Source organism: Scyliorhinus canicula, chromosome 2, assembly GCF_902713615.1.
Source record: "Scyliorhinus canicula chromosome 2, sScyCan1.1, whole genome shotgun sequence".
Lineage (NCBI taxonomy): Eukaryota > Metazoa > Chordata > Chondrichthyes > Carcharhiniformes > Scyliorhinidae > Scyliorhinus > Scyliorhinus canicula.
The window spans coordinates 241,068,624-241,094,836 of record NC_052147.1 but is presented as its reverse complement, the minus strand read 5'-3'; the positions used below and the strand labels follow the sequence as shown (position 1 = coordinate 241,094,836).

The window sequence follows — 26,213 nt, the reverse complement described above, 5'->3', positions numbered from 1 at the left end:
CCCTTCTATATCCTCCTGAAATCGAAGGGTATCTTCACTATTTACCACGCCATGTCAAAATCATTTACATAAACCACAATCAACCAGTGCCCCAACATTAATCCCTGCAGGACTCCACTGGACACAGGCTTCCAATCAGAAAATACCCCTTGACCATCACTTCTGCGTCCTGCCACTCAACTAATTCTGGATCCAATTTGCCAAATTTCCGTGGATCCCATGGGCTCATACTTTCACTATCTCTCTTCTTCTGTACCAATGCCATCTTTAATTAGCAGAACTACCCCTCCACCTTTTCCTTGATCCTGTTCTTCCTTAATGTCATGAAGATTCATATCCCCGATGAACTCAATGCATTCTATGCTTGGTTCGAGTAGGAAACCATCAAACGACTGTCAACTGCCGCAGCAGCCTCGGACACTGCCGACATAGCTTTTGAAGTCAGATCAACCTCCTTGAAAGTGAACCCTCGGAAAGCGATGGGTCCTCAGGGAGTCCATGGTTGTGCACTCAGATCCTGCGTGGACCAACTGGCGGGGTGTGTTCATGGACATCCTCAACTTCTCTTTAAACCGTTCTGAAGTTACCACCTGCTTCAAGAAGACTACCGGCATATCAGTGCAAAAGAAGGAGCAGGTAACGTGCTTCAACGACTACCGTCCGGTGGCCTTGACATCTATCATTAGGAGGTGCTTCGAGGGGTTGGTCATCAGACATGTCAACTCCGTACTACCAGAGTGCCATGATCCATTGTAATTTGCATACCGCCACAACCGGTCCACAGCTGATGCCATTTCCCTGGCCCGACATTCATCTCTGGAGAATCTTCACAACAAGGACTCCTACATCAGATTCCTATTCATTGTGGACCGCTCCGCCTTCAACAACATAATCCAGCCAAACTCATATCAAAATTACAAAACCTAGGACCTGGCAACTCCCTTTGCAACTGGACCTTCGACTTCCTGACCTATAGACCACAATCAGTAAGGATAAACAACAACCCCTCCTCCACAATAGTCCTCAATACCGGGGCCCCTCAAGGCTGCATACGTAGCCCCCTACTACACTCCCTATACACATATGACTGTGTGGCAAAATTTGGCTCTAACGCCATCTATAATTTTGCTGATGACACGACCATAGTGGGTCGGATCTCGAACAACAATGAGTCAGAGTACAGGAGGGAGATAGAGAACCTAGTGGTATGGTATGATGGCAACACTCTCTCCCTCAACGGCAGCAAAATTAAAGAGCTGGTCATTGACTTCAGGAAGCAAAGTATCATGCACACCCCTGTCTGCATCAATGGTACCTAGGTGGAGATAGTTGGCAACTTCAAATTCCTAGGTGTGCATTTCACCAACAATCTTACCTGGTCCACCCACGTCAACGCTATGATCAGAAATCACTACAGCGCTTATGCATCCTCAGGAAACTAAGGAAATTTGGCATGTCCACATTGACTCTTACCAATTTTTACAGACTCACCATAGAAAGCATCCTATCTGGCTGCATCATAACCTGGTATGGCAACTGCTCAGCCCAAGACAGGAAGAAACTACAGAGAGTCTTGAACACAGCCGAGACCATCATGCGAACTCGCCTCCCATCCATTTACTGTGTCTAGACCTCTCACTGCCTTGGGAAAGCGAGTTACATAATCAAAGACCCCTCTCACCCGGATTATTCTACCTTTTAACTTCTTCCATCGGGCAAGAGATACAAATGTCTGAGAACACTCACTAATAGATTTAAAAGACAGCTTCTTCTCCGCTGTTACCAGACTCCTGAATGACCCTTTTATGGACTGAAATGATCTTCACAAATCTTCTCTACACTCCGTAATAGTAATACACTCCACATGCTTCACCCGGTGCCTGTGGCTATATATTACACTGTGTATTACAGAGAGCATAGAATTTGCAGAAGGAGGCCATTTGGCCCATCAAGTCTGCACTGACCCTTGGAAATACCAGCCCACTTAAGCCCATACTTCCACCCAATCCCCTTAACCCAGTAACCTCTCCTTCCTTTATGAACACTAAGGGCAATTGAGCCCAGCCAATCCAACTAACCTGCACATGTTTGAACTCTGAGAGGAAAGCGGAGCACCCGGAGGAAACCCACACGGACACGGGGAGAACGTGCAGACTCTGCAGACAGTGACCCAAGCCGGGAATCGAACCTGGGACCCTGGAGCTGTGAAGCCACAGTGCTAACCACTGTGCTACCCTCCGCCCAATGCTGATCCTTTATTTTTTTCATGTATGGAACGATCTGTCTGGACTGTATGTGGAACAATAGATTTCATTGTACCTCAGTACACGTGACAATAAATCAAATTCAATTCCCAGTCTTTGTCAATTTGCAACGCTGGGTGGGATTCTCAGCCGGCGGGCTGTTCTATTTTGCCGGCAGCAAAATTTTGTTCCATTTTGCCGGTCTCCTGATGGCGTGGGGCTGCCCCAAAATGGGAAACCCCATTGAGCGGCTGACGTAACAGAGCATCCCACCGGCGGGGTAAAGCAGGAATGTGGCATGGCGGGGCGGAGAATCCAGCCCCATGTCTTTCCAGTGGCTGTTAGATTATATATATTTCTTTTTACACTGTCATTTCATCTGTTTGTCATAAATGTATGTACATTCAGATATAGAGCCTTTAGTTTTGTCTTTTTACTATTTTTCTCACCCCTCATCTTGGGCGGGATTCTCCGACCCCCCGCCGGGTCGGAGAATCGCCTGTAGCCAGCGTGAACCCCTCCCCCGCCGTGTCCTGAAGTGTCCGCCACCAGAGATTCGGCGGGGGCGGGAATCACGCCGCGCAGGTTGGTGCCCCCCCCCCCCCGGTGATACTCCGGCCCGCGATGGGCCGAAGTCCCGCCGCTGTCAAGCCTCTCCCGGCAGGTGTGGATCAAACCACGTACCTTACCGGCGGAAGCAGGCAGCGCAGGCAGGCTCCGGGGTCCTGGGGGGGGGGGCGCAGGGCGATCTGGCCCTCGGGGATGCCCCCACGGTGGCCTGGCCCGCGATCGGGGCACACCAATCGGCAGGCGGGCCTGTGCCATGGGGGCACTCTTTTCTTTTTGCCTTCGCCATAGTCTTCACCATGTGACCCCCTCCCCTGCACATGCGCGGGGATGACGTCAGCAGCCGCTGACGCTCCGGCGCATGCGCGGACTTCCGCCGGCTGGCGAAGTCCCTTTGGCCCCAGCTGGCGAGGCGCCAACCACTCTGGCCTCGCCTAGCCCCTCAATGTTAGGGCTTGGCCCCTAAAGGTGCGGAGACTTCCGCACCTTCGGGCGGCCCGACGCCAGAGTGGTTCACGCCACTCCATCATGCCGGGACCCCCCACCCCGCCGGGTAGGGGAGAATCCCAGCCCTTATCTGTTCGTGCACTCTTAGATCTGTGCCTTCGTGCAGGCTCATTTCTCTTATTAATACATTGTTCTCTTGCCATGTCTCCTCTACTTAATTTATTACATCTTTCAAAACTAGATCCCTCACACCCACTATTTAGTTTAAAGCCCTCTCTACTCTCCTAGCTATATGACTCTCCAGTGCACTCGTCCTGCACGGTTCAGGTGAAGACCGTCCCAATGGTATAGCTCCCACTTTCCCCAGTACTGGTGCCAGTGCCCCATGAATTGAAATCTATTTCTCCCACACCACGCATTTAACTCTCTAATATTATTTACCCTGTCCCAATTTGCTCCTGGTTAGGTAATAATCTAGACCTTTGAGGTTCTGCTTTGTAATTTAGCCATGTGCTGCTCATCCTCCCTTAGCAGAACCTCTCTCCTAGTTCTACCTGTGTCATTAAGTGGACCACAACTACTGGGTCGTCCACCTCCCACTGCACGTTTCTCTCCAGCCCAGAGTAGATGTTCCAAACCCAGGCATTGGGAAGGGAGCGCAGCTGCCTGGATTCTCACTCTCAGCTTCAGAGAACGGTGTCTATCCCCCAAACTATACTAACGTTGACTACCACACCATTTCTATTAACATCCCCGCTCACTTGAATAACGTCCGTACATTGATTCCATGGTCGGTTTGTCCATCCACACTGTCGCCACCGATTTCATCCATACACGTTGCAAGAATTTCAAACCGTTTGGACAATTACAAAGGCTGAGGCTCCTCCATTTTCCTTTCTCATTCCTCATATCTGTGTCACTCACAATCACACCCTCCTGCCCTGACCACTACCCAAATTAGAAGCCCATCCTTTTGGAACAAAGTGTTCAGGTAACTTTCCCCCTCTTTGCTACATCACAGTGTCTGCAGCTCGGCATTCAGCTCAATGACATTCACTGCAGACATGTTTGACCTGGCTGACACTGGTGTCTAGGAGCTCCCAAGTTCTCTAGTCGCAGCACATCACCTGCCCTGCCATTTTATTATATGTTAATTTATTCATTTTTCTTAATTCATTTATAATTGATAAACCCTACTACCCCCAATATAGGTGGCATGGTAGCACAGTGGTTAGTACTGTTGCTTCACAGCACCAGGGACCCGGATTCGATTCGTGGCTTGGGTCACTGTCTGTGCAGAGTCTGCATGTTCTCCCCGTGTCTGTGTGGGTTTCCTCTGGTTGCCCCGATTTTCTCCCACAAGTCCCGAAAGACGTGCTTGTTAGGTGAATTGGGCATCCTGAATTCTCCCTCCATGTTCCTGAACAGGCGTCATGGTGTGGCAACTAGGGGATTTTCACTGTAACTTCACTGCAGTGTAATGTAAACCTACTTGTGACACTATTAAAGATTATTATAAGTTTTAGTTCCACTCGTCAAGTTTACTAATACTGATCAAGCCTTACAATTACTAATAAATTGCACAAGTTATGAAAGATAAATAAGCAAAATACTCACCAACTAATTACTTACCTGTTTCCTTGTGACGTTGCTTCTTATTTTGCTCTGAACATGGCCGATTTATGGATTGGGCTGGGTAACCTCTTGCTGCGTCTTTCCGTCTTACTGCCTCTCGTGCTCTTTTAGCCTGCTGCCATGTCTCTATCTCTCTAAATCTTTTATCCTCCAAACAGGTCTTCTACCAGGCCTACCAAGTATTATAAGCCTCTTTATCATTGGATGAGCATCCTTATCACAGAATCATAGAATTTACAGTGCAGAAGGAGGCCATTCGGCCCATCGAGTTTGCACCAGTCCTTGGAAAGAGCACCCTACCTAAACCCAGACCTCGACCTCATTCCGCAACCCAGCAACCCCACCTAACCTTTTTTGCACACTAAAGACAATTTTACATGGTCAATCCACCTAACCAGCATATCTTTGGACTGTTGGAGAAAACCGGAGCACCCGGAGGAAACCCACGCAGACACGAGGAAATTGTGCAGACTCCGCACAGACAGTGACCCAAGCCGGGAATCGAACCTGGGACCCTGGAGCTGTGAAACAACAGTGCTAACCACTGTGCCACCCCACGATCCAAAATAATTTGACGCTTTACAAACAACTGTAGCTATCCAGATGCCTGGATTTGACATTTCACTGCCTGTTGCATTTTTTCTTTGCTTTGTGTTGTTATTTTCCCTTGATATTTGTGAGATATCCTTCCCTAAAGAACATTCAAATTGGTGCGTACACCATCAGCATGTAAGCTGGGAAGTTAATCGTTCAATGGCCAAAAGTCCGACAAGAGATCAGTCAAATCTTACTGAAACTGTGTGGCTGAATTCAAAAATAATCAAGTATTCACGTTTCATTGTGGGTCTTTCAATAGCTTTTGCCATTCTGCCAAGTTACATGCATGGTTCCTTTGTGTAACTGCTCAATGATGTGGAGTGGCATCACATTTTCATTTTCTGTGTGGCTCATTCTGTGTCAAGGAGCCTCCATTCAATAGCCAGTAAAATATACCTCTATTCGATAAATTATCTTCGCACATTTTTAAAAAGATATGGTGGCACATAAGAGTAATTATACTTTGCCTGAGTTGATTTGTGAGTGTTGATGCTTTCCACTTTGCTGGTCTAATCAAAGCATATTCACTTGCGCATGAATACCTTCGTGCAGACTTGGTTTATAAATGCAAACTTCCTTCCCAATTAATTTCATGTTAGTTGATCGACAGTTATTCTGTCCACAAAGTGACCCTTCACCAAAAGTTTAACACTTGGATTTGGATAACATTTTCAAAGCTCAGTTTAGCATTGAACCAATAATCTTTATGACTATTGCTCCTTACTACCCTTCAGCAAGTAACAAGATTGCATGCTGGGGTTACTTGATTAAACTTCTTTTGTGTTAAATTCAACTTTTGGAAAGAACTGTTCCAGAGTTACATGTGTGGTTGAAGTTTTTTTAAAAACTGCTGTGTTTTAAATGCCTAATGGGCATTACATTCTAGACACATGAATCCTAAATTGTACGGTATTTGCTGGTCATTAAAGAAAATACATTGGTGGGTTTTTTAATGGCGCTTGCTGGTTTATCTCTATTTAAAATTTTCTGTGTAGCATACACTAATATTCAAACTTTCTTTTAATAGGCATGTTAAAAGGTAACATCAAAATTGCTTTCCAAAATGTGGCAAGTCAAATAACGTTTGACACAGGAATGTTTTGTGGAAAATCGTGATGGGATTGCTGATGAATTTAAGAGATATACTCTGTGGGGTTTCGTTTTTAAGTCTGAGGATGTGTGATTGACTGATGCCTGTCCTCACACACAAAATATGTTTCTCACATGAAATACAAATCGTTGAAGTACAGGAGCCTTTTCGCAAATATTTAGGGTCAATATAATGCGCTGCTCTGTGAAAATACTTATTTTCCAGTGTTTATAGGCCTTTGACTTTGAAATACGTTTTTTGAGAACCTAACCTTGTGGCTGACCTGTGCCCATGCCTGGATGATAAGGCTTGTTTTTATATTCTCTCTGACTGATGAACAAAAAAAATGTCCAGCTGTATAATCTGCAAATGGTTATCAGATAAAACTGCAACCAATTCAGCTATCATAAGTGGATCACGACTAACAGCTTTGATCCAAGTTTGGCTGGGAAATAACTCTGGTATAATGTAAAAATATTTTGAGCAATTTTGTTTTGTCTGCAATAGTGTTGGGAAAAATATTGCTATAAGTGTAACAAATGAGGTAAGTGCTTCAGTGCCTGTGATATTTGTGTTCAGCACTGTCTGGGGCATTGTTTTTACCCCAAATGGCCCATGAATAATGCAGGAGAAGAAATCTGTTTTTTATTAGCTTTGCTATAGGTCAATCAGGAAAAGCTTGCAGTCACATAGAACTCTGAGGAGATCCACAAACTAAAGGTAACACTCCAGGTCAGACCTGCAGTATTAGAGCTGAGGAAACTGGAGGATTTTGAGGTATCCACACAACAGTGATAGAAGCAATGAGCGGAATCTTATGACGGGTTTATTGATTGCTGGCTAGGTAGCGGTTCTGTCCCCTCCATCGTCTTTTTTCAGTGAAGGCGCACCGCCTGGGCACTTGACAGGCCAATGGCAAGGCCTTTCCCTCGGGCCAAGGAACACATCAATCAATCAACACACAAGAGGCCATAATTAGAGGAGTGCAAAAATCTTAGTGTGTCTCACTGAGGGTGGCGGTGCCAATTTGTATTGATAGCTCACATGATGCAATTGCAATTTAGTGATTCCACATGGTGTGGTTTCCCAGGAAAAGATCATCAGCCTATTTTAGGGCAATTTTTTTCCTATCTCTATTCCTATTTGGAATGAGCAGAAGGCCTCCTGAAGATGACTGGTCAGTCACAGATGCTGCTGCCCACTGACACCTCCGTCCCAACACAGGTGGTCACTGACCGCCATACACTTGTTGTTTGCAGATTCTTGACTCGGAACTTCCAGATTCACAGTTCTGTCCCCATTGTAAATTCTCCATAGCCATAGGACTTGGCCTGGTAGAAGCCTGTGTGTAATTTTGTTTAATGTGGGGACCTTGAGGTGCTGCCATTTGCCATCTGATCTTGATGGGTTGGTGGTCAGATTTCAGCGAAACGTTGGGCCACAATGACTGGGACCACTTTGCCACTGCAGCCTTCTTCCATCTTTGCTGTTAGTCTTCCTTCATCTATCCTGTGTTGAGGGCTTTTTTGGACTGCACTTTGAATGGAGCCTTCCTCCCCAACCTTGTTGCCATGTATTAATAGAAAATGTTATTAGTTGCTGGAGGAATAGGACAGCAGCTTGTCTTTTACCTTCAGCAAGTTTATTCAGCATCCAGCTCAGCAGAGATACAAACACCTTGTGGGTTGCTCCCCCCTCCTCACAGTCCACCACATGGAGGGCAGATTTAATAAACACATGGTGATGGATGGATTTCAAGAGCGCACAAATAATATTAATAACACAGTTCTGGGAGAAATAACACAGTTGACTAATTTAAGTGTCATCCAAAATGTCACCACTAAGCAAATGCTCGTGTCTCAATGATAGTGTTAAAGGCTCTGGAAAATTATAACGCGGTATATGTTTTGATCATTTTTGATTGAATTGTACCCCATAGCAGTGAAAAATAACATTTTAACTCACCCAAATATAATGCTTGTGCTCTAATTGTGGAAAGATTACGATGGGAAAATGTTTTGATGTGGAAAAATTGCTGCTGAATGAAGCAGTGATTTGTTTTCATGGTTTACCATATTTATTTATCTAGTCATCTTGTTTCTATTATATATTTGGTGAGTGGCATAACCATTCCAATTTTAAAATGCTTTGCCTTTTATGAGAAAAGTCGTTTCAATCTGTAAATTATCAGTATTAAATGCAAAGAGAGCTTTAAGTGCTTAATTATATGGTTGGTTTAATTATAGCATCTTATTGATCTTAAGAAACCATCAAAAGCAGGCTTCAGTCAAGTTGAATAATTCTGATGTTTGATGTTCCAAACACCAAAAATGATTGTCATTACATAGTGATGGGTCGTCTTTAAGTCTTTTGACGTGACAATCATAAACATCTTCCATAGTGGCATAAAAGACGTGCGAATGAAGTTCATTTGTGGTTTGAGAAAGATAAACAAAATGGGTCCAAAATGGGTGTTTTTTTTGGTACAGATGAAAGGTACAAAGGATCAATGCTATTTTTGCAAAATCAATACAAACACAGTTCTTCACATTTTTAAGGAAGAAACATGAAAGGCAGTAAGGTTTCAGGTGAGGGGGAAATTATGAAGGCGTTGTGCACTTTCAAACAATTAGCTTGAAACAATCCAGATGGGTGTTGTTTGGACAAATAGATTATGACAGGAGCTACAAACATGTAACTATAACAGAAACGCATAATGGATATGGTTACACTATGAACGTTAGTTCTGAATGAGCTAGAATCTATTTTGTTTTGTGCACTCTGCATTATATTTCCATACCAGGAATTGTCTCACAAGGTGTCAAAGTTTGCAATCATGGATGAGCACATACCAAGCCCAAAAGAGAAGCACATAAAGTTTGTGACCGATAAATTGAAAGGTCATAAAGAGCTAAAAGAAAAACAAAAACTGTCTTCTGTGACATTCACTATAATTCATAGTGAAATATAATTAGGCAGCACCAGGACACAGTAGTTAACACTGCAGCCTCACAACGGCAGGGACCTGGGTTTATTCCGAACTCGGGTGACTGTGTGGAGTTTGCACATTCTCTCCGTGACAGTATGGATTTCCTCTGGGTGCCCTGGCTTCCTCCCACTATCCAAAAATGTGCAGGGTAGATGGTTTGGCCATGCTAAATTGCCCCTTCGCAGTGGGGTTGCAGCAGTAGGGTGGTAGATTGGGCCTAAGTAGGACGGTCTTTTGAAGGGTCGGTGCAGGCTCGATGGGCCAAATGGCCACCTTCTGCACTGTAGGGATTTTATGATGATCTTATTCTTGACAAAACTGTGTTATTATGAAAAGCATGGGACTTGGATACTTTTATGTGGCTCACTCAAATGTCTTTCAGGTTGAAAATCGTGATAGAACAGTGAGATTGGCTAGTCTACTATTGCAATATAGAAGTAACTACTATTAACAGATCTGGGTGTGAAACAATCTATATTGTAATGGAATAGGTTAAATTCTGGTTTAACTACAGAGCTAATTATAATCAATTTACTTAGCTTATGCAGTCTTGGATTACAATTCCAGCCATTTTAGAAAATTGTCACCATCATCATGCAAAATAAGTAGGTTCTCGGGTAATTTAGTTAATAGGTATGAATTGGTGATCTTGGACATGATCTGTATTAAGCCCACAAAGCCATTTGTTGAATGAACAGAAAGGATGCACTGTCACCAAATTGTTTATAAAACAGCTGAGAAGCAGCCAACTGCAATTTTTAAGAATTTTTGAACAGGATGTGGGCATCGCTGGCTAGGCCAGTATTTGTTGTCCATTCCAAATTGCCCTTGAGAAAGGGGCAATGAGCCACCTCCTTGAACTGCTGAAGTCCATGGGGTATAGATACACCCACAATGTTGTTAAGAAAGGAAGGTGAATCCTAGATAGCCGTCTGTAGGGGTGGGCACAATGTGCAGAATTATACGAGCAACTGCTGCCCACTTCATGCCAGTCATTTTATCAACACAAATAAAATGACTTAGAGCAGGTTGGCCACACTGGGGAGGAGAGCCATGCTGTAGCAGTTTGAGCAAGTCTGGGGCAATGGTAATAGATGGTAGGCCGATGGCTATTTCTGGAATGTTACTTGAGGAACTGCGGAAAGTAACAATCACCACAGAAGTGGTGTTGAACAAATTGTTAGGTCTGTGGGCTGAAAAATCCCCTCGTCCGGATGGACTTCACTCTAAAATCTTGAAAGAAGTGGGTAATGAGATATTGATGCATTGATTTTAATTTTCCCAAATCCCCTCGATTTGGGGCACATTCCATTAGATTGGAAGAGAGCAAAGGTAACTGCTTTATTCAAAAAGGGAGGCAGACAGAAAACAGAATACTATAGGCTAGTTATTCTAACATCTGTCACAGAGAAAATGTTGGAAGTCATTATTAAAGAAGTTAAAGGAAGGCACTTGGAAAAGTACAAGTCAATTAGGCAGAGTAAACATGATTTTGTGAAAGGGAAATCATGTTTAAGCAATTTATTGGACTTCGTAAAAGGAGTCAAATACGCTGTGGATAAAAGGTGGACGCACTGTACTTAGATTTCCAGAAGTCATTTGATGTGCTGCCACATCAAAGGTTATTGTGTAAGATGAAAGTTTATGATGCAGGGGGTAACATACTGGCATGGATTGACATTTGGCTAGCTAACCAGAAACAGCGGGTTGGTAAAAATGGATCTTTTTCTGGTTGACAGAATATGATGAGTGGTGTGCCATATAGGTCTGTGCTGGGGCCTCAACCTTTTACAAATTATCTCAATGACCTGGGTGAAGGGACTGAAGCTATGGTTTCTAACTTTGCAGAGGACACAAAGTTAAGTAGGAAAGTAAATTGTGAAGAGGATGTAAGGAGGCGCCAAAGGGACATAGATATGTTCAATGAGTGGGCAAAAATCCAGCAAATGGAGTATAAAATAAGCAAATGTGAAATTGTTCATTTTGACAGGAAGAGTAAAAAACAAGCTTATCTAAATGGTGCGAGCGTGCAAAGCTGTGAGCTTCAGAGGGATCTGGGTGCCTAAGTACATGAATCTCAAAAGGGTAGTATACAAGTACAGCAAGTAATTAGGGGAGCTAATAAAATGTTATCATTATTGCGAGGGGCATTGATTACAAAAGTAGGGAGGTTATACTTCAGTTGTTCACAGCATTATGAGCTCACATCTGGGGTGCTGTGTACAGTATTGGTCTTCTTATTTAAGGAAGAATGGCTGAATTGTCTTGTGAGGAAAGATTGGAGAGGTTGTCCAGGAGATTCTGTTCTGCAGCAGTACTCCCGCCAGTAAAGAATTGCTACTGGTCTCCACTGGAGCTAGGAGCAGGGCCTCGTATGCAAGTCCCTCCCCTTTACCATGTTAATTTATGTATGAGGGCGAGCTCACCGGATTCCATTGGAATTTGGCTGCTATTTTGAGCGGGCAGTTTGATATCAAAGTCCAGCGGTGATCCCCTTTCTCCCGCACACCACAAGTCCTGCCCCCTCCCCCTGACAAGTAGGGGCACCCTACTCTACCACAGGGAATAATGGGTCACCCCCCACAGCTTGAGGCTGACCCAACCCCCCCATTATATCTCGCCATCAGACCTCCCCATCAGACCCCCCCACCAGAAACCTCATCAGAAGCCCCATCAGAGACCCTCCATCGGAGATTCTCCCATCAGAGACCCAGCTTTAAAACAGACCTCCATTAGTCACCTCTTCCTGAAAGCTGAAGAGCAGTTCAGGTTGTAGAGTCAAAAATCACTGAATTCTCACTTACCCTTCCCTAACATCTGCTGCCTCAGGCAAAATCATTTAAAGCAGCTTCTATAACAAGTGTCTTAGGCTTTGAAATGCAAATCTTACATTTAATTTCACATAGCAATACATATCACTAGCCAGCGATTGACATTTTTATTGGTCCAGACACAGTTGCTTAGGGAGTTTGTTTATGTATCTTTCCCTTCACATTTGAATGCACTTCAACTACCCTGCTTTTGATGCTAACCACAACGTTTATAAATACTCTTGTTATGATTAACAGCTCCTCACCACATCAAAAGGAGCTAAGTGCTTTCTCTTTTTCTCAGCAGAAAGCACTTAGGGAGTTGAGTTACCCTCATGTGTGTGTGGTGAGGGGGGAGGATTCTCCTATTTGTCAGCAGGGGGAAGGGCAGAATTTGCCTTGTGGGGACGAGGGGGAGGGGGGATGACCGGTAGACTTTGTGGGAGAACCTCAGTAAATTTCTGACCCCCTTGACTCACCTCGGGATCCACCGAGTTGTGAGGAAAGGTTGGAGAGGTTGTCCAGGAGACTCTGTTCTGCAGCATAAGTACTCCCGCCAGTAAAGAATCGCTACTGGTCTCCACTGGAGCGAGGAGCAGGGCCCGGTATGCAAGTCCCTCCCCTTTAGTGGAAAACTTGTACCAAAGCCCGCTGTGGGGATTGGTGCATAACTGGGGGTGAAGACTTGGGCTTTGAGCCCGTTAATGAAAAAAAAATTATTTAAATGCTTGATTCGCATCCTCCTGCCAGCCTGTGGTAGGTAGCATGTTGAGGCCAACGGTGGGGGTCGGAGGATCTCAATGTCTTTGACCTGGCGCAAAATCCATTTTCCTTGACACTCCATACTCTGCCCAATCAGAATTCCCGATCGGAGTGATATTGAATGGATAATATACCCCATTATGTTTGTATCTACTCGAGCTTAGAAGAGCAAGAGGCGATCTGATCAAAACCTTTAAAATCCTGATGGGAATTGACAGGGTGGATGTAGAAAGGATGTTTCCTCTTGGTGGAGAATCTAGAACTAGGGGTCTCTGTTTAAAAATAAGGGGTTGCTCATTTAAGATAGAGATGAGAAGAAATTCTTTCTCTCAGCTTATCATGTGTCTCTGGGACCCTCTTCCTCAAAAGGCAGTGGATGCAGAATCTTTGAATATTTTTACAGCAGAGCTAGATAGATTATTGATTAACGAAAGGGTATAAGGAATGTGGGTTGCGCAAGTATCCTAGAGAAAGGGAACTGTAGTGACATGTATGGCCGACTGGTAGATAGGGACGACACCGTACTGGACGCAACAAGAAGGAAATGGGAGGACGACCTGGGGATGGAGATAGGGTGGGGACTCTGGAGCGAAGCACTGCATAGGGTCAACTCCACCTCCACGTGCGCAAGGCTCAGCCTGACGCAACTAAAAGTGGTACATAGAGCCCACTTAACGAGAAACCGTATGAGTAGGTTCTTCCCGGAGGTGGAGGACAGATGTGAGCGGTGCCAAAGAGGCCCGGCCAACCACGCCCACATGTTCTGGTCTTGCCCCAGACTTGTGGAGTACTGGACAGCCTTCTTCGAGGCTATGTCCAAAGTGGTGGGGGTGAGGGTGGAGCCATGCCCGATAGTGGCGGTCTTCGGGGTTTCAGACCAGCCAGATCTATTCCTGGGGAGGAGGGCGGACGCCCTTGCCTTTGCCTCCCTGATCGCTCGCCGTAGAATCCTGTTTGGCTGGCGGTCAACAGCACCGCCCAGAGCTGCAGACTGGCTGTCCGACCTCTCGGATTCTCTCCAAATGGAGAAAATCAAATTCGCCATCCGAGGGTCGGACGACGGCTTCCACAGAACGTGGGAGCCATTCATGCAATTGTTCCGGGACCTGTTTGTGGCCAACGTACAAGAGGAAGAATAGTCGGGGGAAGGTAGCCGGCGGGGAGGGAGGGGGGCTACGGGCTCGTTACGGGGGTTTGATGGCTAGCTAAGGCCCAAAACCAAACTAAATAAATGCCAATAAACATGTTGGGGAATGTAAAATATGTATGCCGGCAAAGAGGGGGAGGCCACAGTTATTACTACGAAGATGCTCACCTGTAAATATATATGTTAATTTTTGCGTGTTTTTTTTTCTCTCTCTAACAATTTGTAATTTGTTCAATATAAAACATGAAAACTGAATAAAAAACATTTATAAAAAAAAAGGAATGTGGGTTGAAGTTGCAATCAGATCAGCCATGATCTTATTGAATGGCAAAGCTGGATCGAGTGGCCTATTCCTGCTCCTAATTCATATATTTGTATGAATGAATTATCAATATGATTCTGACATGAACTCCAGTCTTTAACTTTGCCACTGTGTTTATGCCAAAGGCAGTTTGGCAATTCGGTTATTTTTGGTTTTATTATAACGAATAAATAATCCATGCAGCAGTCATATCTACCCTTTCTTATTGCTGGGTTTCCCGTGTTCGTCAAAGGGCAGGAAAGAATGCCAGGTCCTGCACCAGGGATACCTAAAAATGAGGTGTCAACTTAGTGAAGGTACAACACCCGACCACTTGCACGCCAAACAGCATAAACGGCAAATGAAAGACAGAGCTAAGTGATCCCACAACCAACAGATCAGATCTAAGCTCTGCAATCCTGCCACATGCAACTGTGAATGGTGGGGTCATTTAAACGACAGACTGGAGGAAGAGACTCTATAAATATCCCTATCCTCCATGATGGGGAGCCCAGCAAAAGAGAAGACTTGCAGTAATTTTCAGCCAGAAGTGCCGAGTGGATGATCCATCTTAGCCTCCTCCAGAGCTCACCAGAATCACACATTCAGTCTTCAGCTAATTTGATTCACTCCACATGATTTCAAGAAACAGCTGAGGGCACTGTATGCTGCAAAGGCTGTGGATGCTGACAAGATTCCAGCAATAGTACTAAAGACTTATGCTCCAGAACTTGCCACACCTCCTAGCCAAGCTGTTCCATTGCAGCTACAACACTGCATTTACCCAGAAATATCGAAAATTGTCCTGTACACAAAAAGCAGGATAAATCCAACCCGTCTACTTACCACCCCAGTAAAAATCAGTAAACATCTGCCGCCTCACAGCGGGGACACCAGTTCAATTCCAGCCTTGGGTCACTGTGTGTGTAGAGTTTGCACATTCTCCCCGTGCCTGCGTGGGTTTCCTCCGGGTGCTCCAGTTTCCCCTCTCAGTCCAAAGACGTGCAGGTTAGGTGAATTAGCTATGCTAATTTGCCCTTTAGTGTTCAAAAAGATGTGTAGGTTAGGTTAAAGGGTCACTGGGATATTGTGGGGAAGTGAGCTTGGGTGGAATACTCTTTCAGAGGGTCAGTGCAGACATAATGGGCCGAAAAGTCTCCTTTTGCACTGTAGGGATTCTATGAAGTGATGGAAGGGATCACCAACAGTGCTATCAAGTGGCACTTGCTTAGCAATAATCTGTTTGCCAACGCTCGATTTGTGTTTCACCAGGCCCACTTAGCTCCTGACTTCATTACCTTGTTTCAAACTGAACTGCTGAGGTGAGACAACAGCGACTGACCTTGACATCAAGGCAGCATTTGAACAAGTATGACTAAGGAGTCCGAACAAAACTGGTGTCAATGGGAATCAGGGGGGAAACTCTGATTGGAGTCATACCTAGCACAAAAGAAGATGGTTGTGTTTGTTGGAGATCAGTCACCATAGCTCCAGTACATCACTACAGGAATTCCTCAGGGAAATGTCTTAGACCCAGCCATTTTCAGCTGCTTCATCAATGACCTACTTTCCATCATAAGGCCAGAAGTGGAAATTGTTGTCTGTAAATTATCAGACATTTCGACCAGCTTATAACTAAAATGTTTTACCCAGGTGCCTTTATTTACGAGATGAACAAAGGACATACACGGGTTCACGGTTGAACCCAATTTTATTCACAATTCTGTCACTCACGCAAAATATGACTCCAAGACTCACAGCTGAGCTCAAGGTATTACCCACATTGAGTGAAGGTCAGGCTACGATCACTAGGTATGGATGTCTTTGGGCTGGGAACCCAGTGTCCATTCTTCTTGCGATTGTTGTGCCTGGAGGACTCCTAGGTTATCACTGAAGTTCTTACTTTTAAATCGGTTCTGCTAGCACTGAGTCATAGGTATACACCCACACCTGGCCTGAGTTCTATTGTCCCACCCAGACTTAAACTTGTTCATGGTAATAAACAGGATACTACTGTTCAGCCAGTGTGATTCGATCAATATCCATTGTCCTCTGAAACACTCTTGTCTGACCAGCTATTAGCCTATTATGGAGGCTGATGGCCTCTTTGTTTGTTTGCGCTGTGACAAAGTTGATCACCTGTGTCTAGAAGTGCATTACAAGCGCCTTGTTCTTTTGTGTAAACATGAGTGGGTAACTGGCAGCATGTTCCCAGCTCCACAAGATGTTCACTGATGACCACACATTCGTGACTCCTCAGATACTGAAGCAGTCCATGTTCAAATTCAGCAAGAACATAGAACATAGAACAGTACAGCACAGAACAGGCCCTTCGGCCCTCGATGTTGTGCTGAGCAATGATCACCCTACTCAAACCCACGTATCCACCCTATACCCGTAACCCAACAACCCCCCCTTAACCTTACTTTTTAGGACACTACAGGCAATTTAGCATGGCCAATCCACCTAACCCGCACATCTTTGGACTGTGGGAGGAAACCGGAGCACCCGGAGGAAACCCACGCACACACGGGGAGGACGTGCAGACTCCGCACAGACAGTGACCCAGCCGGGAATCGAACCTGGGACCCTGGAGCTGTGAAGCGTTTATGCTAACCACCATGCTACCATGCTGCCCACTCAGCAAGACTGGGACAATATAAAAATTTGGGCTGACAAGTGGCAAGTTCCTTTGCTGGAGCTGGGTCAAAATCCTGGAACTCCCTCCCTATTAGCACTGTGGCTGTACCTGCACCATATAGACTGCAGTGGTTCAAGAAGGCAACTCACCACCACCTTCCCAAGGGCAGTTAAGAATGGGCAATAAATGCTGGCCTAGCCAGTGATGTCCACATCCCAAGCATGAATTGAGAGGCTCTATTGTTTTCTTGTCTGCAACTTGAAGGTATGTTTTGCCAGTGTGAAATATCACTCCCCTCCCGGCGATTGCTTCTCTTACAATTAGATGTCTTTCATATTAAGAAAGCATTATTTCAATTAAGTTATTCAGCCATTGTTCTGAGTTACCGATCAGCAGTGCTTTATTGTTCACTACCAAAAGGTGTTTGTTAATAGAGGTCAGAAGGTCTTATTTCTTGCTTAAGGGGAACCTCAGTGCAATCATGACTAATATGATCAAATTGATTCAATAATATTTGACCAACTTCCCTAACACGTAGATAACTGTCAGCAAGATACATCATTTTCTACTTCCCTCACACGATAAAAAAAATAAGCTCACATTTCTGACATCTGGAATTTCAGTCTATTGTGCCTTAATCTCAACTTTTATTGGATAGGGAAAAATGATGAACTTTCCTGCACATCGGTTTTGCAGAAGCGTTCACATTGCTCTCAGTGTTCGGTCATCTCAGCACCTTAAGCTTTCAAATTATTAGGCAAACAGAAAGTGATCTGGACTCTTAGAATTGTAATCAATTAGCATATAAATGTTATTTTTTTACCAAGCTGCCTGGGGGAATTTATTTTGCAATTTATCTGCGTAATTAGGTAATCAGAAACCATTCTCAATGGGATACTAATCTTCAGCTTTCCAGTCGAGTTAAAAATGCAGACAGGACTCACAGGAGTTCAGTGGAAGAATTGGCACAGAATTTCACGTTATTTTGTTGGTATGTAAGTTTTGGGTTGCTTATTATTTGTTCTTAAGTAAATTACTCAAAAGTTAACCTTCCAAAAAATTTTGCAAAAATGTGGGGCGGAATTTTCCAGCCCCGCCCCCATGGCATGTTTCCTGCCAGTGGAGGCAACACGCCATGGCCACTGCTGGGGAGAGTCGCCTTTGGAGGGACTGGAAGATTCCACCAGCAGAAAGGGCCAGAAAAATCCCGCCCATGACCTTCTTTCTATTTCTTTACTCAAAATTAAAATATAAAGGTATTTTTTGGGCTGTGTATAGTTTTACATTGAAGTTACAATGCCTCAGAAGTAAGTAATAATTTTGCTATCATTCTCCCAATGAAAAGATAAGCATATAGGGACTGCCAACAGTGGTGGCACTATGGCTAGCACTGCTGCCTCATGGCACCAGCGACCCGGGTTTGATTCCAAACTTGGGTGACTGTCTGTGTGGAATTTGTATGTTCTTCGTGTGCTGGCGTGGGTTTCCTCCAGGTGCTGCGGTTTCCTCCCACAGTTCAAAGATGTGCAGGTTAGACGGATTGGTCATGCTAAATTGTCCCTTAGTATCCAAAGGTTAGGTGGGATTATGAGGATGGGGCAGGGGAGAGGGCCTAGGTAGAGTGCTCTATCAGAGAGTCAGTGCGAACTTGATGGGCTGAATGACCTTGTTCTACACTATTGGGGTTCTATGATGATTATTATGATCCTGGATCAGGCACCCAATATTTTGGCACAATCTGGTTCAGGACCAATAACCTTTGAGACAAAGTGTGAGATCCAAGGTATTTGCTAAGAAATATAGTCTCAAGATTCCATGATTTATAAAAAAAATGAGCAAAACTTTACAATACAAAGTCTGAAGGATAAAATAATAAACAAAATCTATTTTATATGCTACCATTAAAGTTTAATATGAGATAAATGCGAATTAACAGACAAATTGTGGTCAAATACCCACATTACCATTAAATAGCAAATGTGACCAAGACAGATCCCATGGATTTCTCACCATCCCACTCTGGCATTGGTAAAAACTGTGAGTTAATCAAACTGCTGAAAATTTGTGGGAGAATTTGCGCTGCCATTTTCAGGGGGAGGGCAGGATCGGCGGCTGTGGCAGAGTCGCAAATTGGTCTTACGCTTGCACTTCCGTTACAATTGTCCCCGCCAATAATAGTAGAACATTGGGATCCCCATTAGAATATATTTATATGTAATTTGTAGGCTTTGAAGCCTGATAGTTTCACCCCCCTCATTCAATTGTCCAATCACAATGGGTCCCCTATGACATGCACCAAGCAGAACCTATCAGAGGCACACAAATGAGTATGGCCCCCAGGGGAAGAGGGTCATGCTCAGGCAGTGCCCTGGCAGTGCCAGGGGCATTGCTGGGGGGGTGTTCTGTGGGGGGGGGGGGGGGGTTTGTTGCGTGCGTGGACTTTCAATGGCACATGTTCTAAGTCTGTGGAGGGTGTTCCATGGTGGTGGGTGGAGTGTTCCATGGGGGCAGTGCTAGGGGGTGTGTTCAGTGGTGGGGTGGTCTAGTTTTGTGGGGGGGAGGGAGATTGCATTGGGAGGCTTTCTATTTTTATCAATCAATCAGAGCCTGTCCCACCAGTGCCAATGTGGGGTCCGCCCCTTAACTTATTTCGACTAAGTGGCTGAAAATACAGGGAAGGAAGCCGTCCTTGTGGCCAGCTGCTCCCACCGCGTTTTCCCACCCACCATGCCATTCTGCTGAAAAGTGAGAAAATTCCACCCTCTGTCTCTCTCATGAGGGATCCCAGTGTTTACCTTTGAAAACCTAGCCTTGAAATTCTCTCCCGAAGCCACTCTGACTCGGACTGCCTCATCAATGGCTCACCTCACATGGTTTCAATCTTGTCTCCCAAGATTCCATTCTCCTCGATACCCGAATCTGCACTCCAGCACCAACTCACAAGCACTACTTCAGTCTTTGGCTGCTCCAAGCATGACATTAATGCTCCAAAGGGACCTTTGTCCCATCATCCCATGGCACGGGATCACCAATCCCACTGCAGCTTTCTTTAATCTTCACAACTTCTCCTGATCCCTCTTTTCGTAAAGTCTGCCAGTAATAATCCTTTTACTACTTGGAGCCTATTTCATGCTCTCTTTCCTGATGGGATCTACAGTGGTCTTCTACTCCTGGTAGTTCTTCCTTGGGTCTTTCTCTTTAACTGGGAGACCTCCCAGCTCCCAGTCTGGGAAACTTCTCCGTAAATTCTTGGCTCAGTTGAATCACATTTAAAACGCTTCTGTTGGATGGTTCCAGTGCAGCACAATATTCCAGGGAAAGCTAGCACTTCTGGACAATTGCCAGGTAAACTCTTATGCTGGAACTTCTGAAAGGGATTCCCCAATGCATCATTTTAATACCTGCTAAATGCAATTCAGGGCAACCAGGAAGTTACGGGTCAATGAGAGGGCATGATCTGTCAGCCTTGTTGTGCCTGGAGGGGAGATTCTCTGCACCGAGGCTGCACTTTCCTGCTGGCGGGCCCATCATTCAGACAGCCCCCCCCCCTGTTTTCGACCCTCCACCTCACCCCCTAACATTGGGGAGGCCCAGGGACGCTCCCGCTCACCCCCCTCTACTTGGTAAAGCCCTCTTGGGCCCAATCCCTCACCGGACCCTCTGGAACTGCCAGCCTGGCACACTTGCAGTGCCCCTGTCAGGCTGGCAGTGCCATCAGGGCACCCTGACAGTGACAGGGTGGGACTGCCAGGGTATCCAGGTGGCACTCCCAGGGTGCCAGGCTGACAGTGCCAAGGTGTGAGTGCCAGAGGGTGAGTCAGGGTGCCCTTCCCCTGACCACCCAGGGGTCTCTAATGGCCTAGAACACCCCTCCAAGTGCTGTCATTCCTGGTCCACGTTTGTGTGGACTAGTATTCCACGCCAGGTGCAGAACCTCACGGGTCACTCAACCCGTGGCGCACAGCGCCTTATGGCTCATTTAACCATCCGGATGCCAGATTCACCCTGCGCCCAGGACTCACCGCTTGTACCTGGGAGACCTCCCCAGGAGGACGTTTAGTACTGTTCCACACAAACTGGATCAGTCGTAACTGCACCTGCAATTGGCGACTTCCGGGTGGTCGTGGACAGGGCAGGATGGCACCCTTACACTCCACCTGGCAAACACGGGAACCTTGACACTGCCGGGTTGCCACTCTGGCGGTGCGAGTGTGCCCAGGTGCCAGGTTGGCACTGCCCGGAGTCGGGCCCCGGGGGCCTTGCCAGGTAGAGGGAGGGATGAGGGGATTTACTGGAGGCCTCCCCATGGTGTGTGTGGGGTGGGGGGAGGGGGGGGGTGCTGATGGGGGAGTCAAAGGATTTGGGAGGGGGCTAAATAGGGCGGGGAGAAGATCACGACTGACTTCCAAAATGCGCCCTGATCTGCGAGGAGCCTTTCCTGCCGGCGAGCAGGAAATCCCTCTAACTGCAGCCCCGGAGGAGAGAATATCCCCACGGCCAAATAAAAGGTGAAGTACCATTAAATAATGGAATGTTTCTCAACATTGCAGCTGCCAAGAAACACCCCGCTAAATGCATCCTTCAGTGGACTTTAACTTTAGCTCACTAAATTGCGCTCAGTATCTCACAGTAATGAAATTACAACTGTGTATCTGTGTTTATGCTTACAGAGTTGCTCGTAAAGTAATAAAGCATACTAGGTATTAGGAAGTTGACTGATTTAACAGGCCAGCATTATGCTTTCAAGTGTTATCTGATGAATTCTACCTGAATTAAATCTGCTGAAAACTCTTTGTTCATTACTTTTGTGAGCAATTAATGGGCAGAGTTCACATTTCAGCTGTGCATAAGGAAATAAAATTCAAATCATATTCTGATGAAACATAGAAACATAGAATATAGTAGCAAGATGAGGCCATTCGGCCCTTTGAGCCTGCTCTGCCATTCATGGCTGATCATCAAATTCAATACCCTGATCCCACCTTCCCCCGTATCCCTTGATCCCTTCAGCCCCAAGAGCTATATTTAATTTCTTCTTGAAATTACACAATCTTTTGGCCTCAACTACTTTCTGTGGTAGTGAATTCCATAGATTCACCACTCTATATGAAGAAATTTCTCCTCACCTCAATCCAAAAGGTTTACCCCTTATCCTCAAACTATGGCCCCTAGTTCTGGACTCCCCACCAGTGGGCACATTCTTTCTGAATTTACACTGTATTGGGCCCAGCGATATTTCTTCCAGGTGAATAGTATTGTAGGACCAGCAAAGGGTAATACTCCTGACCACCTGCCTAGACAACTACCCTGTCTAATCCTGTTAGAATTTTATAAGTTTCTGTGCGATCCCTCTCTATCATCTAAACTCCAATTAATATAATCCTAATGACAGTCCCCCATCCCAGGAATCAGCCTGGTAAACTTTCTCTCCACCGCAAGAACATCCTTCTTTCGATAAGGACACCAAGGGGCAGCACGGTGGTGCAGTGGGTTAGCCCTGTTGTCTCACGGCACCGGGGTCCCAGGTTCGATCCCAGCTCTGGGTCACTGTCTGTGTGGAGTTTGCACATTCTCCCCGTGTTTGCGTGGGTTTTGCCCCCACAACCCAAAGATGTGCAAGGTAGCTGGATTGGCTATGCTAAATTGCCCCTTCATTGGAAAAAATGAATTGGGTACACTAAATTTATATCAAAAAAAGATTAGGAAATGAAATGAAAATTGCTTATTGTCACAAGTAGGCTTCGATGAAATTACTGTGAAAAGTCCCTCGTCGCCACATTCCGGCGCCTATTCGGGGAGGCTGGTACGGGAATTGAACCGTGCTGCTGGCCTGCTTTAGTCTGCTTTCAAAGCCAGCGATTTAGCCCTGTGCTAAAACCAGCCCCTACGACAACAAAACTGCACTAAATACTCCCAAGTGTGGACTCACCAATGCCCTATACAATCACAGCAAAATATCTCTATTCCTATACTCAAATCCTCTTGCTATGAAAACCAAGATACCATTTTCCTTCTTTACTACTTGTACCTGCGTGCTTACTTTCAGTGGCTGATGCACGAGGTCACCAAGGTCTCGCTGAGTATCCATCTCTCTGAATTTACATCCATTCAAATAATAACCTGCTTTCCTATTTTTGCTACTGAAGTAGATAACCTCACATTTATCCACACTATACTGCATCTGCCATACATGTGCCCACTCACTCAGCCTGTCCAAATCCTGCTGAAGCATCTCTGCATCCTCCTCACAGCTCACCCTCCCGCCCAACTTTTTATCATAGGCAAATTTGGAGATAGTACATTTAATTCCCTCATCCAAATCATTAATATATAATGTGAATTGGGGTCCTAGCACAGATCCCTGCGGTACCCAACGAGTCACTGCCTTCCATCAGAAAAAGACCCATTTATTCCAACTTTTTGCTTCCTGTCCGCGAACCAGCTTTTTATCCATATCGAGACACTACCCGTAATCCCATGCACTTTAACTTTACATATTAGTCTGCTGTGTAAGAACTTGTCTAAAGCCTTCTGAAAGTCTAAATAAACCACATCCACCAGTTCTCCCTGGTCAACTCTACTGGTTACATCTTCAAAGAATTCTAGTAGATTTGGGTTGCTAATTGTGCATTTACTTAATTTACTCTGTTTAATCACCTTGGTCTAGAGTCGCCAGGTATCTTTATGATACCACCACGAGGTTCAAAGTCAAGTGCTGATCAATAACTCAATACACCAGTTAGTAAATCAAAATACATTTATTATATACACAGTCAATCACTACTAATGCATAAAACTCTACTTACTAGACTATCTCTAACACTAAAAGGCCTATACTTAGCTTTGGAAATGGCCCACCAGGTCAGGGGAACAATGGCCTTTCGTTCGATTCTGAGTCTGCAGGCTTCAAGCTGGTCTGGACTAGTAGCTAGGAGCGCCTATCTCGTAGCGTGCATTGACTGGAGACTTACTTGGTTGGTTGAGCTGCTAGGCAGGTCTCTCGTTGTTGAGAGTCACGGTCAAGAGTTGTTTCGAGCTGCTGAGAGACCCTGCCAAGAAGGACGAATTGAACTTGGGGACTCTGTTTTATAGTCCCCAGGGGTTTTGCGCCCTTTTGGGCAGACCCCGGACCTGGTCCCAATCAATTGGACCAAGTCCCAACCACTTGAATCGATTTCTCCAATACTGGAGCTGTTCCCTGATCGCTAGGCGGTTCCTATGTGTCCGTTGGCCTTCCTTTGTCCTGGCTCCCGCTGGCGCCGGGGAGTCTGGTTTGGTCCCGATCATTTTAATGTTTCCAATTGTTCCTGGGGATTTCTCATTAATATGCAGATGGTTGCTGGTTTCAGTTCTGTCTGGGCTTTTGCAAGTCTTAATACACAGGAAACCTTGCACCTGCTTGTTTCCCTGTGCCTGACCATTTTTCCCTGTGTTCTTTGCGGGCCTCCATTTTGGGATCGGGAAGTGGCCAACCCAGGTGGCTACATTTGTCAAGCATGATTTTCCTTTCATAAATCCATGCTGACTTTGTCTGATTACACCACTGCTTTTGATGAGAAAAAATAGTAAAATATGTACAATATTGCAAATATATTCCAAAGTAGTAAGTTAAATTGTTGTCCCTCTTGTCAGAAACAGTTTCATGGTTGGAAAACCAATTTACGTAAGTAAAATTGCATTTACACAAATTAGTACAGGTTATAAGCACAAATTTGTATTTTCCCTTCACCATCAAACTCACGGGAGTAGATCAGTTCACTTGGCTGGTATTCTATTTGGATAGTCCCAAAATGTCACCTGAGACAGAATGTTACGGCCCTCACTGGTGTGTTTGCAGGAAGGGGTAGGGTATAAAATTCCACCAGAGTCCTTCTCCAGCAGTGGAGCAGGCGAGGCCTAGGGTGGTCTACTTGCCCTCACCCCATTTAAAGGTTTTAAGTGACCGATTATTGGCTGCACAAAGGCATCTTCCTCACCAATCTCAATTTTGGGGCTAGTAACAAGAGTACAGGGCAGAGTAGGAAACCCAGCAGGTCATCGCAGGAAAGAGAGGGGCATCTCCCTCAAGGACTCCCTTTCCACATCAGGTGCCCCCCCCCCCCCCCAATGTGGGTGCACCCTCCCCTCTGGCCTCTCCAGCAAGACTCCTCAGCCCCATCTTTGCACCCCACAACTTCTCCTCCCACCAAGAGATATCCTGCACTCATCTGGCCCTGCACCCTGGTACTTGGAATCTGAGGGCCGACAGGCACTGCTGTCACTGGTGCGACTGGAACTACAGAACTATCAGCCAATCTGATTGGCTAACAGCCCTCCTGAGTGAAGGTCGCAAGTCCCATCTCAAGCCAATTACATCACCAGAGTATTGAAGGCTGTGGGCAGCTATTATCAGCATGGATCCTTGCCATCAGAAATATCATTTGCACCAAGAAAAAATTAGTACAAATGCATCCTATGCAATGTTGTTCAGAATGTTCACACATGACTTGTGCCTTGTAGGTGGTGGACTGGCTTTGGGGTGTCAGGAGAGGAGTTGCTCTCTGCTGGAATGTTAGTCTCTGACCTACTATTGCCGTCACAGAATTTATACCGTCCAGTTCAATTCTATTTAATGGGTCCCCCAGGGCTTTGATAATGGGGGATTCAGCAATGGTGAAGCCATTGAATGTCAAGGAGTGTTAGTTAGATTCTCTCTTGTTGAAGATGGCCATTACCTGGCACTTGTGCGGCATAAACGTTACTTACCGCTTGTCAACCCAAGGCTGGATATTGTGCAGGTCTTGCTTCATTTGGACAGGCCACAGTGGCACAGGCCACTTTAATATCTGAAGAGTCATGAATGGTGCTGAACAACATGCAATCATCAGCGAACATTCCGCTTCTGACCTTATGCATAGAATAGAATCCCCACAGTACAGAAAGAGTCTATTCAGCCCATCGAGTCTGCACCAACCCTCTGAAAGAGCACCCCAACCTAGGCCCCA

The 26,213-nt window shown here is 45.5% G+C and overlaps 1 protein-coding gene across 3 annotated transcripts in view; it reads left to right on the top strand.

The window, feature by feature from the left end:
- Window positions 1-26,213, top strand: part of nckap5l (NCK-associated protein 5-like) — an 837,372-nt gene that overhangs the window by 72,399 nt on the left and 738,760 nt on the right. Inside the window, exon 1 of one of the 3 annotated variants that reach the window (XM_038789862.1) lies at window positions 21,709-21,737. The exons of the other annotated variants lie outside the window; for them this stretch is intronic. The gene's annotated coding sequence lies outside the window, so the exon portion shown is untranslated. Of the gene's footprint in view, window positions 1-21,708; window positions 21,738-26,213 lie in introns of those variants that run through there. 3 annotated transcript variants of the gene reach the window in all.